The 9,600-nt window shown below is 46.5% G+C and overlaps 1 pseudogene; it reads right to left on the bottom strand.

Annotated features, from left to right (window-relative positions):
* Nucleotides 1–1,490: 1,490 nt before the first annotated feature.
* Nucleotides 1,491–1,692, bottom strand: LOC136321499 (small nucleolar RNA U3; annotated as a pseudogene).
* Between the last annotated feature and the right edge of the window lie 7,908 nt (nt 1,693–9,600).

Below are 9,600 nucleotides of genomic sequence, written 5' to 3'. Positions count from 1 at the left end.
CTCTGCATCCCAGCCCGATGCTCTATCCACTGTGCCACCGCCTGGTCAGGCTCAATATCCTTTTTTATACTTGCTATTTCTTTATTTAGGTGTTCATAATTACCATCCATTGTTGTTCTAAGATCCCTAAGCATCCTTACAATCATTATTTTGAACTCCGCATCTGGAAGTTTGGTTATTTCCATATCACTCAGTTCATTTTCTGGATGTTTCTCTTGTGGTTTCATTTGGATTGCACTTCTCTGTCTTATCATTGTATCTATTTGGGCGTTTTGTTTGTAGAGCTGGTTGAGTCTAGGCTTGGTGTTGTCTGCCTCCAGTTTTCAATTGTGTTATTTCTAGGTCTTCTTGGGTTGGCATCAGCTATTATTTGTAATCCACTTTTGGATTTGGGGCTCTTTGAAGTCTTGGTTTGTTTGTTTTCTTAACAGGTGACTGTCTTGTTTGCTGATCTCAACAGGGGGCTTATTTGAAACTGTATCCAGGAATGTGGTGGGTGTGACCTGAGGCTCCAAAGTCCTCTTCTGCCAGTTAATCTCTCTGGGGGAGGGTTTCTTTCTCAGCTTCAGTAGGGGGAGGTGTATCTCAGATCTCCATGGAGACCCGAGTTACTGCCCCTCCTCCCCACTTCTTGTTTTCAGCTGTGTCCTCTTGCGCTGATTGGAGCTGGAGAGGTGTCTGTATCTCTGTGACCTGGAAGTACCTTTGTATTTTGCTTTGTGGAAGGATCAGCCCCTCCCTCAGTTATGGCTGCCTCCAGCCCTGAATGAGTCAGCTTTTCATGTCCTCACCTGCATTCCTCTCCCCCTCACCATCTGTCTCTCTCTCTCCCCTTTCTTTTTGGAAGACAAGCGGGCCCTTTCAACACACCTCGTTCCCTGGTCGCCAGGCAAGTGGCTGTAAGCAGTATTTACTGCTTTTATCCTTGGAGTGAGAGCCCAGCCTCACCCCCCTCCTCTATTCCTGTAAGCAGGGGAGATTCAGGCGCTCCCTACCAGGTTTGTTGTGGCTTCTCTTTTGCTCCTTGGTTTTTTGTTATTTATTTATTTATTTTATTTTTTATTTTTGTTAATTTTTTTTTTTTTCCTGAAGCTGGAAATGGGGAGAGACAGTCAGACAGACTCCCACATGTGCCCGACCGGGATCCACCCGGCACGCCCACCAGGGGCGACGCTCTGCCCACCAGAGGGCGATGCTCTGCCCCTCCGGGGCGTCGCTCTTTTGCGACCAGAGCCACTCTAGCACCTGGGGCAGAGGCCAAGGAGCCATCCCCAGCGCCCGGGCCATCTTTGCTCCAATGGAGCCTTGGCTGCGGGAGGGGAAGAGAGAGACAGAGAGGAAGGGGGGGTGGAGAAGCAAATGGGCACTTCTCCTATGTGCCCTGGCCGGGAATCGAACCCGGTTCCCCCGCACGCCAGGCCGACGCTCTACCACTGAGCCAACCGGCCAGGGCTATTTTTGTTAATTTTATTAAAAAAATTTTTTTTTCTACCACTCAGACTGCGTTCTCTCCCAAAAGAAGAGAAAAACAATCATCAATGGCAAAAGGCAGTTGCACAAGCAACACCAAGAGCCAGCTTCACGCTCAGGAGAGAACACTATAACTCCTCCTCGTGGTTTTGGGTATTCTACATGATCAGAGAAACTTCTCTAGTAACAAACTATAGAAATGATCCCTGAAAGTATAGTCTTGCTCCTTGGTTTTTGAGAGCTGTTCTTGTAGTCCAGATTTGGTTTTTCATGCTGATTATTCATAAATTAGTTTATAATCCAGTTCGGTGGTCTGTGCATCTGCCTACTCTGCTGCCATCTTCGGGTCCTTGCTAGGTATTTTTTTAATTAATTAATTAATTAATTTGGTGACAGAGACAGAGAGAGGGACAGATAGGGACAGACAGGATGGGAGAGAGATGAGAAGAATTAATTCTTTGTTGTGGCATCTTAGTTGTTCATTGATTGCTTTCTCATTTGTGCCTTGCCTGGGGGGCTTCAGCAGACCGAGTCACCCCTTGCTCAAGCCAGCGACCTTGGGTCCAAGCTGGTGAGCTTTGCTCAAACCAGATGAGCTTGTGCTCAAGCTGGCGACCTCGGGGTTTCGAACCTGGGTCCTCTACGTCCCAGTCCGACACTCTATCCACTGCACCACCGCCTGGTCAAGCCTCCCCTAAATCTCTTAAGTCTAGCTACCCTCACAGTAACAGCTACAAGAAGGACATTTACCCAGTAATATGAGCGGAAGTACAGGCCACTAGGTGGCGTTTCACCTCACTCTCCAGGGCACAAGATGCAGGTAGAGTGCCAACATTTTTGCTCCTCCACTGGAGGTGGAAAGTCTTGGCTCTCTCTGGATGTGCTGCCTCGGTAGCCATGGTGACCCTGACAACACGTAGTGTAGAGTTGCCCTCCGGACGCTATGGAAGTTAGAAGCAGCAGCAACAACGTAAGCACCCACGTCTTCAAAGAGCATCCAGCACCCACATGCGTCTGGGGCAAGCCACAGCACTCAACAATGGGATCAGGGCCATCACACGCCGGTCCCTATACCCCGGGTGAAGAACACTTCTCATCTGCTTCTGGCCTCTTCCACAGAAGGGGCCTTATGTGCTCATGATCGTAAAACATGCAGTTAAATGACCATGTATTCCATCCTTCATGTTATACATAAAGTTCTATTAGCTCAGCCCATCCTCGCCATCAGAGCCTGTTTGGGGTTGTTGTTTTTTTTTTCATTTTTCTGAAGCTGGAAACAGGGAGAGACAGTCAGACAGACTCCCGCATGCACCCGACCGGGATCCACCTGGCACGCCCACCAGGGGCTACGCTCTGCCCACCAGGGGGCGATGCTCTGCCCATCCTGGGCGTCGCCATGTCACGACCAGAGCCACTCTAGCGCCTGAGGCAGAGGCCACAGAGCCATCCCCAGCGCCCGGGCCATCCCTGCTCCAATGGAGCCCTGGCTGCGGGAGGGGAAGAGAGAGACAGAGAGGAAAGCGCGGCGGAGGGGTGGAGAAGCAAATGAGCACTTCTCCTGTGTGCCCTGGCCGGGAATCGAACCCGGGTCCTCCGCACGCTAGGCCGACGCTCTACCGCTGAGCCAACCGGCCAGGGCCTGTTTGGGTTTTTTTGAGGGTTTTTTGGGAAACAATATTAATGGCAGGCAAAGAAGCTGATGTGACATACTTGCCCGGTTCAGCCGTGAGCCTCACTCCCGCGTGTGACAGGAAGAACTTTGATTTCACCTGCCTGCTCTTCAGATGTCACCTCTGCATCCTCGATGCCAGGAGAGCCAGCATCACAATGTCAAGCAGATTCACATTGAAACCAATCCCCGCACCCACGTCAACGACACGGCAGGCATCCACCGAGGCCTTGGGATCCGCACATTTTTTTTTTTTACAGAGACAGAGAGTTAGAGAGAGGGATAGACAGGGACAGACAGACAGGAACAGAGAGATGAGAAGCATCAATCATTAGTTTTTCACTGCATGTTGCAACACCTTAGTTGTTCATTGATTGCTTTCTCATATGTGCCTTGACCGCGGGCCTTCGGCAGACCAAGTAACCCCTTGCTCAAGCTCAGCAACCTTGGGCTTAAGCTGGTGAGCTTTTGCTCAAACCAGATGAGCTCAAGCTGGCAACCTCGGGGTCTTGAACCTGAGTCTTCCACATCCCAGTCCAACGCTCTATCCACTGCGCCACCGCCTGGTCAGGCAGCCTGCTGGTTTTGAAGGGTGGCACCAAATTTCACACCTGCAGACAGCTTCAGAATCACCGGTGGCAACGGACAAAACAGGCTTTGCCTATGGAGGCGCCTGGCAACGTTCAGCAGCTCAACTCTCCTACCTCAAGTCATTATCCGGACGCGGTTCTTGGCAGCCTGTTTCATCCGAGACATATTTTTTTGCAAGGACTTGTGCAGCAAATTGTCTCCGGGAGCACCCACTGTGTCCCTCCTTCTTGCTGGCCCCCTGGCCAAATCCTGTCCGAGGGCAGCGGGGGTGCTTCGTGGTGGCTCTGCTACCCTTGCACTTGACTACATAAAGGGGGTGCCCCGAGGACAAGCTCTGAACCATTTCAGATGTTTCTTCAGAATGTCTCCCAGGCCCGCCTCGCAGAGGCACACTTGTCATCATCAGAAGATCCTTCACTTGTTATGTGTGTGTGTGTTTTGTTGTGTTTTTTTTTTTTTTTTTTTTTTGTCCAGAATGTCCTTGACAGGAAATGGCCGTCAAATTCTTCATTGCCAGAGTTGTTCCTGGCTTCCAGATGTCCCCAGGGAAAACTAAGAGATGGGATAGAGAGCAATGATTGTCAGCTTTTCCAGAGGCCGTTCTGGGAGAATTCCAAGTCCTGCTGAACGAAGATGGGCGTTTCCCCCTGTGGCAGCGGAAATGTTTCGATAAACACAGAATTTGCCGTCCCTTGCAGAGCGCAAGGACTCCACCGTCCCAGCTGGGACACAGACCTGCCCACCGAGGACCCTCAACCCGAGGTGGCCCGGAGAGCTGGCAGAGCGGACTGATCCCAGTGGATTTGTTGTGTTGATTTTTGTACCCTGTAACTTTGCTGAACTTGTTTATTAGCTCTTGTAATCTGTGTTGAGAGTGTGTGTATGTATTTGTATGTGTGGGAGAGAGAAAGACAGAAAGAGAGAGGGCATGTGTGTGCACAGGTGTGTGTTTATTTGGGTTTTTTATATAAAGAATCATATTGCCTGCAAATTAAAAAATTGTTTATTTTCTTCCTTTCCAATTTTGATGCTTTTTCAATTCTTTTTTCTTGACTAATTACTCTGGCTGATTTCCAACAGAATATTGACTAGCAGTGGTAGAAACAGGCACCCTTTTTTTGTTCTTTTGTTGTTCTTCTTTTTCTTTCTTTTTTTGAGAGAGTCGGGGAGAGAGAGGGACAGAGAGCCAGGAACATTGAGCTGCTCCTACTGTATGTGCCCTGACTAGGGATCAAACCAGTAACCTATGTGCTTCCAGACAATGCTTCAACTGAGCTGTCTGACCAGGGTTTACTTTTCTTATTGATTGACTTTTAGAGAAATGAGAGAGAGTGGAAGGGGGAGCATTCATTCATTGTTTCAGTCAGTTGTGCATTCATCGGTTGCTCCCCATGTGTGCCCTGACCAGGGGTCCAACCCTCAACCTTGCGGTTTCCGGATGACGCTCTAACCAACTGAGCTAACCAGCCAGGGCCCTCCTCTTGTTCTTGATCTTGGGGGAGAGCTTTCAGTCGACATTGAGAACTAAGTTAGCAGCGGATTTGTTATTAATGCCCTTTATCATGTTAAAGTGTTTCCATCCAGTTCCTATCTTGCAGTGTTTTTTCTCTTTCTTTCTTTCTTTCTTTTTTTTTTTTTTAATGAATGGGTATTAAATTTGTTTGTAAGGTCTACCGGAAAGTTCTGTCCGTTTCTATCACAACAAGTTTTGACACGTAAGCACATATTTATTTGGCGCATGTGTGATTCTCTATTTTTATCACTTAATGTATACATACTGATGTAGCAAATTAACTAAAACAAAGTTGATTCACGTTAGTCTTATATGTGAAGCGATAGTGTACCCATGGCTACTGATAAAGTTCATTTACGCCACTGTAATTTTTACAAGGAAAAAATGCTACAGAAGCATGTAGAAATTTATTGAAAGTGTTTAGTGAAGGTACAGTTTCTGACAGGACATGCAGAAGATGGTTCGAAAAATTCGAAACAGGTGATTTCAACCTTTCTGATAAGCCACGTTCTGGGCGATCATCTTTGATCGATGACGATGTTGTTAAGGCCATGTTGGAGCAAGATCCTTTTCTGACAACATCGGAGATCGCAGAAAGGCTTAATTCAGCTCCACAAACCATTTCGGACCATATTCAGAAGATAGGATTGGTGTGGAAATATTCAAGGTGGGTGCCACATGAATTAAGTCAGAAGAATTTGGATGATTGAGTTGTCATATGCACATCTCTGCTTACTCGGAACAAAATCAAGCCCTTCCTGAACCGGATGATAACTGGGGATGAAAAGTGGATTACCTACGAAAACATCATAAGGAAAAGGCATATTGTGAACCCGGAAAACCTAGCCCTTCCACCTCTAAACCAAATTTGACTCTGAATAAGAGAATGTTGTGTATATGGTAGGACATTCGAGGACCAATACATTATGAGCTTTTAAAACCGAATGAAAAGCTCAATTTGAAGAAGTATTGTCAGCAACTGGATAATTTAAAGATAGCAGTCCAAAAAAAGAGGCGGGTGATGTTCAATAGGAAGAACATCATACTGCATCATGATAATGCCAGGCCACATGCTGCTTTGGGGACTCGTCAAAAAATCGCAGAACTAGGCTGGGAAATTCTGTCGCATCCACCATATTCCCCGGACTTAGCACCCTCCGACTATCACTTGTTTTTGTCCTTACAAAATTTTTTGAAGGGCAAAAAATTCAAAAATGAAGAAGATATCAAACAAGCACTGGTTCAATTTTTCACATCAAAAGATAAAACATTTTTCAAAAATGGGATATACAAATTGTCCTCATGCTGGCAAGAAATCATTAATAATAATGGCAATTATATTATTTAATAAAGTTTATTGACGGTAAGAAAAATTTGTATTTTGTTTTATTCCCAAAACGAACAGAACTTTCTGGTTTTATAGACATGATCACATTTCCCCCCCTTCATTTCATTAATGTGTTGTGTTACTATTTTATTTTATTTTATTTTATTTTATTTTATTTTATTTTATTTTATTTTATTTTATTTTATTGTGAGAGAGGCAGGGAGAGACAGACAGGAACATGGAGCTGTACCTGTCTGTGCCCTGACCAGGGAACCCTACCAGCAACCTTTGAGCTCTGAAATGAAGCTCCAGCCAACCCAGTTATCTGGCCAGGGCTTATTTTTATTATTATTTTTTTGGTATTTTTCCAAAGTTGGAAATGGGGAGGCAGTCAGACAGACGCCCGCATGCACTCAACCGGGATCCACCCGGCACGCCCACTAGAGGGCGATGCTCTGCCCATCTGAGGCACTGCTCTGTTGTGACCAGAGCCATTCTAGCGCCTGAGGCAGAGGCCATGGAGCCATCCTCAGCACCGGGGCCAACTCTGCTCCAGTGGAGCCTCGGCTGCAGGAGGGGAAGAGAGAGACAGAGAGGAAGGAGAGGGGCAGGGGTGGAGAAGCAGATGGGTGCCTCTCCTGTGTGCCCTGGCCGGGAATCGAACCCAGGACTCTGGTACGCCAGGCTGATGCTCTACCACTGAGCCAAACTGCCAGGGCCCAGAGCTTAATTTTTAAACGTTTTTTTTAGATGCAGAGAGAAGGAAAGGGGGGAGGGGAAGGGAAGCATTCATTTATGGTTCCACCCAGTCATGCATTCCTTGGTTGATTATCGTGTGTGTCCTGACCAGGGATTGAATCCAACCGAGCCAACCAGCCAGGGAAGATTGTTTTACATATATATTATATATAATATATATTTTTTATATTAATATATATATTTTAATTTTTTTAAATATAGCCAGGCCGACGCTCTACCACTGAGCCAACCGGCCAGGGCCTTATTTTATATATTTTTTAACATTGACTCACACTTGTCTTGTTGGAATAAATTCCCGCTAACTCATGGGTGTATAACCCTTTAAATGTTCTATGGGTCATAATTTTTTTTTTTAATGGTAAAAATTAAAGTCTCTTTATTAGTGTTCTTGGAGTGCTATAACAAAAAACCACAGATTGGGTGGTTTAAACTGCAAACACTTATTTTCCCACAGTCTGTCAGCTAGAAGTCCATGGTCAAGGGACAGCAAATCTAGTTTCTGGTGAGAGCTCTCTGGCCCAGAGAGGGTCAGCTCTTCACCATGTCCTCACAGGCCTTTCCTCTGTGCGCTGGTGGAGAAAGGGAGTTCTTTCTCTTCCTATAAGATTACCCATCTACCAGATTATGACCTTACCCTTATATGGGTCATAATTCTTTATAATCTAATCTTTTACATGACAGCCATTACTTTTGCAGTATTTTATTCTTTTTTTGTGTGTGTGGCAGAGATAGAGTCAGAGAGAGGGACAGATAGCGACAGACAGGCAAGAAGGGAGAGAGATGAGAAACATCAATTCTTCGTTGCAGTTCCTTAATTGTTCATTAATTTCTCACATGTGCCTTGTCCGGGGAGCTACAGTAGACCAAGTGACCCCTTGCTTGAGCCAGTGACCTTGGCCTTAAGCTGGTGAGCCTTGCTCAAAGCAGATGAGCCCGCGCTCAAACTGGCAACCCGGGGTCTTGAACCTGGGTCCCGAACCTGGGTCCTCTGCACCCCAGTCTGACACTCTATCCACTGTGCCGCCACTGCCTAGTCAGGCAGTATTTTATTCTTTTTTTTTTTTTTTTTTTTTTTTTTACATTTTTCTGAAGCTGGAAACAGGGAGAGACAGTCAGACCCCTGCACGCGCCCGACAGGGATCCACCCGGCACGCCCACCAGGGGCGAGGCTCTGCCCACCAGGGGGCAACGCTCTGCCCATCCTGGGCGTCGCCATGTTGCAACCAGAGCCACTCCAGCGCCTGGGGCAGAGGCCACAGAGCCATCCCCAGCGCCCGGGCCATCTTTGCTCCAATGGAGCCTTGGCTGCGGGAGGGGAAGAGAGAGACAGAGAGGGAAAGCGCGGCGGAGGGGTGGAGAAGCAAATGGGCGCTTCTCCTGTGTGCCCTGGCCGGGAATCGAACCCGGGTCCTCCGCACGCTAGGCCGACGCTCTACCGCTGAGCCAACCAGCCAGGGCAGTATTTTATTCTTTAGAAGCAACTCACTGGGTCCAGCCTGTATCGACGGGGAGAGGGTTAGAATACAGGGCAGGGGTACCAGAGGCGGGGCTCCTTGGGAACTGTCTGTCACAGTCACCTTGGGAGTCATTATGTTATTCTCTGCTCTTGTACACAAACCAGTGACAGGCACAACAACAAGGGAAACTGTAGGCCAGTTGGGTTCATAGGCAGAGTTTTATCAAATTCAAAGAGCAGATAATCCCAATCTTACATGTATTTTCCAAAGAATGGAAAAGGGGGATGCTCTCCAATTTACTTGATAAAGCTAGTCTATCTTTGAGAACAAAAACAGAAAAATAAAATAAGAGAAAGGAAATATAGGCTGTTTTCATCCATGAATAGAGATGTAAAAGTGCTTGATATTTTACTAGCAAACCTAATCTTGCAATATTTAAAGCCAATGTCTTCTAATATCACTCAACATATTAGTAGAGCAAAAGGCAAGGAGAGCCTGACCTGTGGTGGCGCAGTGGATAAAACGTCGACCTGGAAATACTGAGGTTGCCGGTTCAAAACCCTGGGCTTGCCTGGTCAAGGCACATGTGAAAGTTGATGCTTCCTGCTCCTCCCCCTTCTCTCTCTCTGTCTCTCCTTTCTAAAATGAATAAATAAAATTAAAAAAAAAAAAAAAAAAAAAAAAAAAAAAGGCAAGGAGAAATCAGTTGATGAAATTCAATATCTACTCATGAGTTAAAATAAACACAACAAAACAAGATTTCTCATGAAGCTAGGAAGAGAAGGTAGTTTATTTTCACCTAATAAAGAAATCT

The sequence above is a fragment of the Saccopteryx bilineata genome, chromosome 1 (genome assembly GCF_036850765.1).
Source record: "Saccopteryx bilineata isolate mSacBil1 chromosome 1, mSacBil1_pri_phased_curated, whole genome shotgun sequence".
Lineage (NCBI taxonomy): Eukaryota > Metazoa > Chordata > Mammalia > Chiroptera > Emballonuridae > Saccopteryx > Saccopteryx bilineata.
This window is presented reverse-complemented; position numbering and strand designations above follow the sequence as displayed.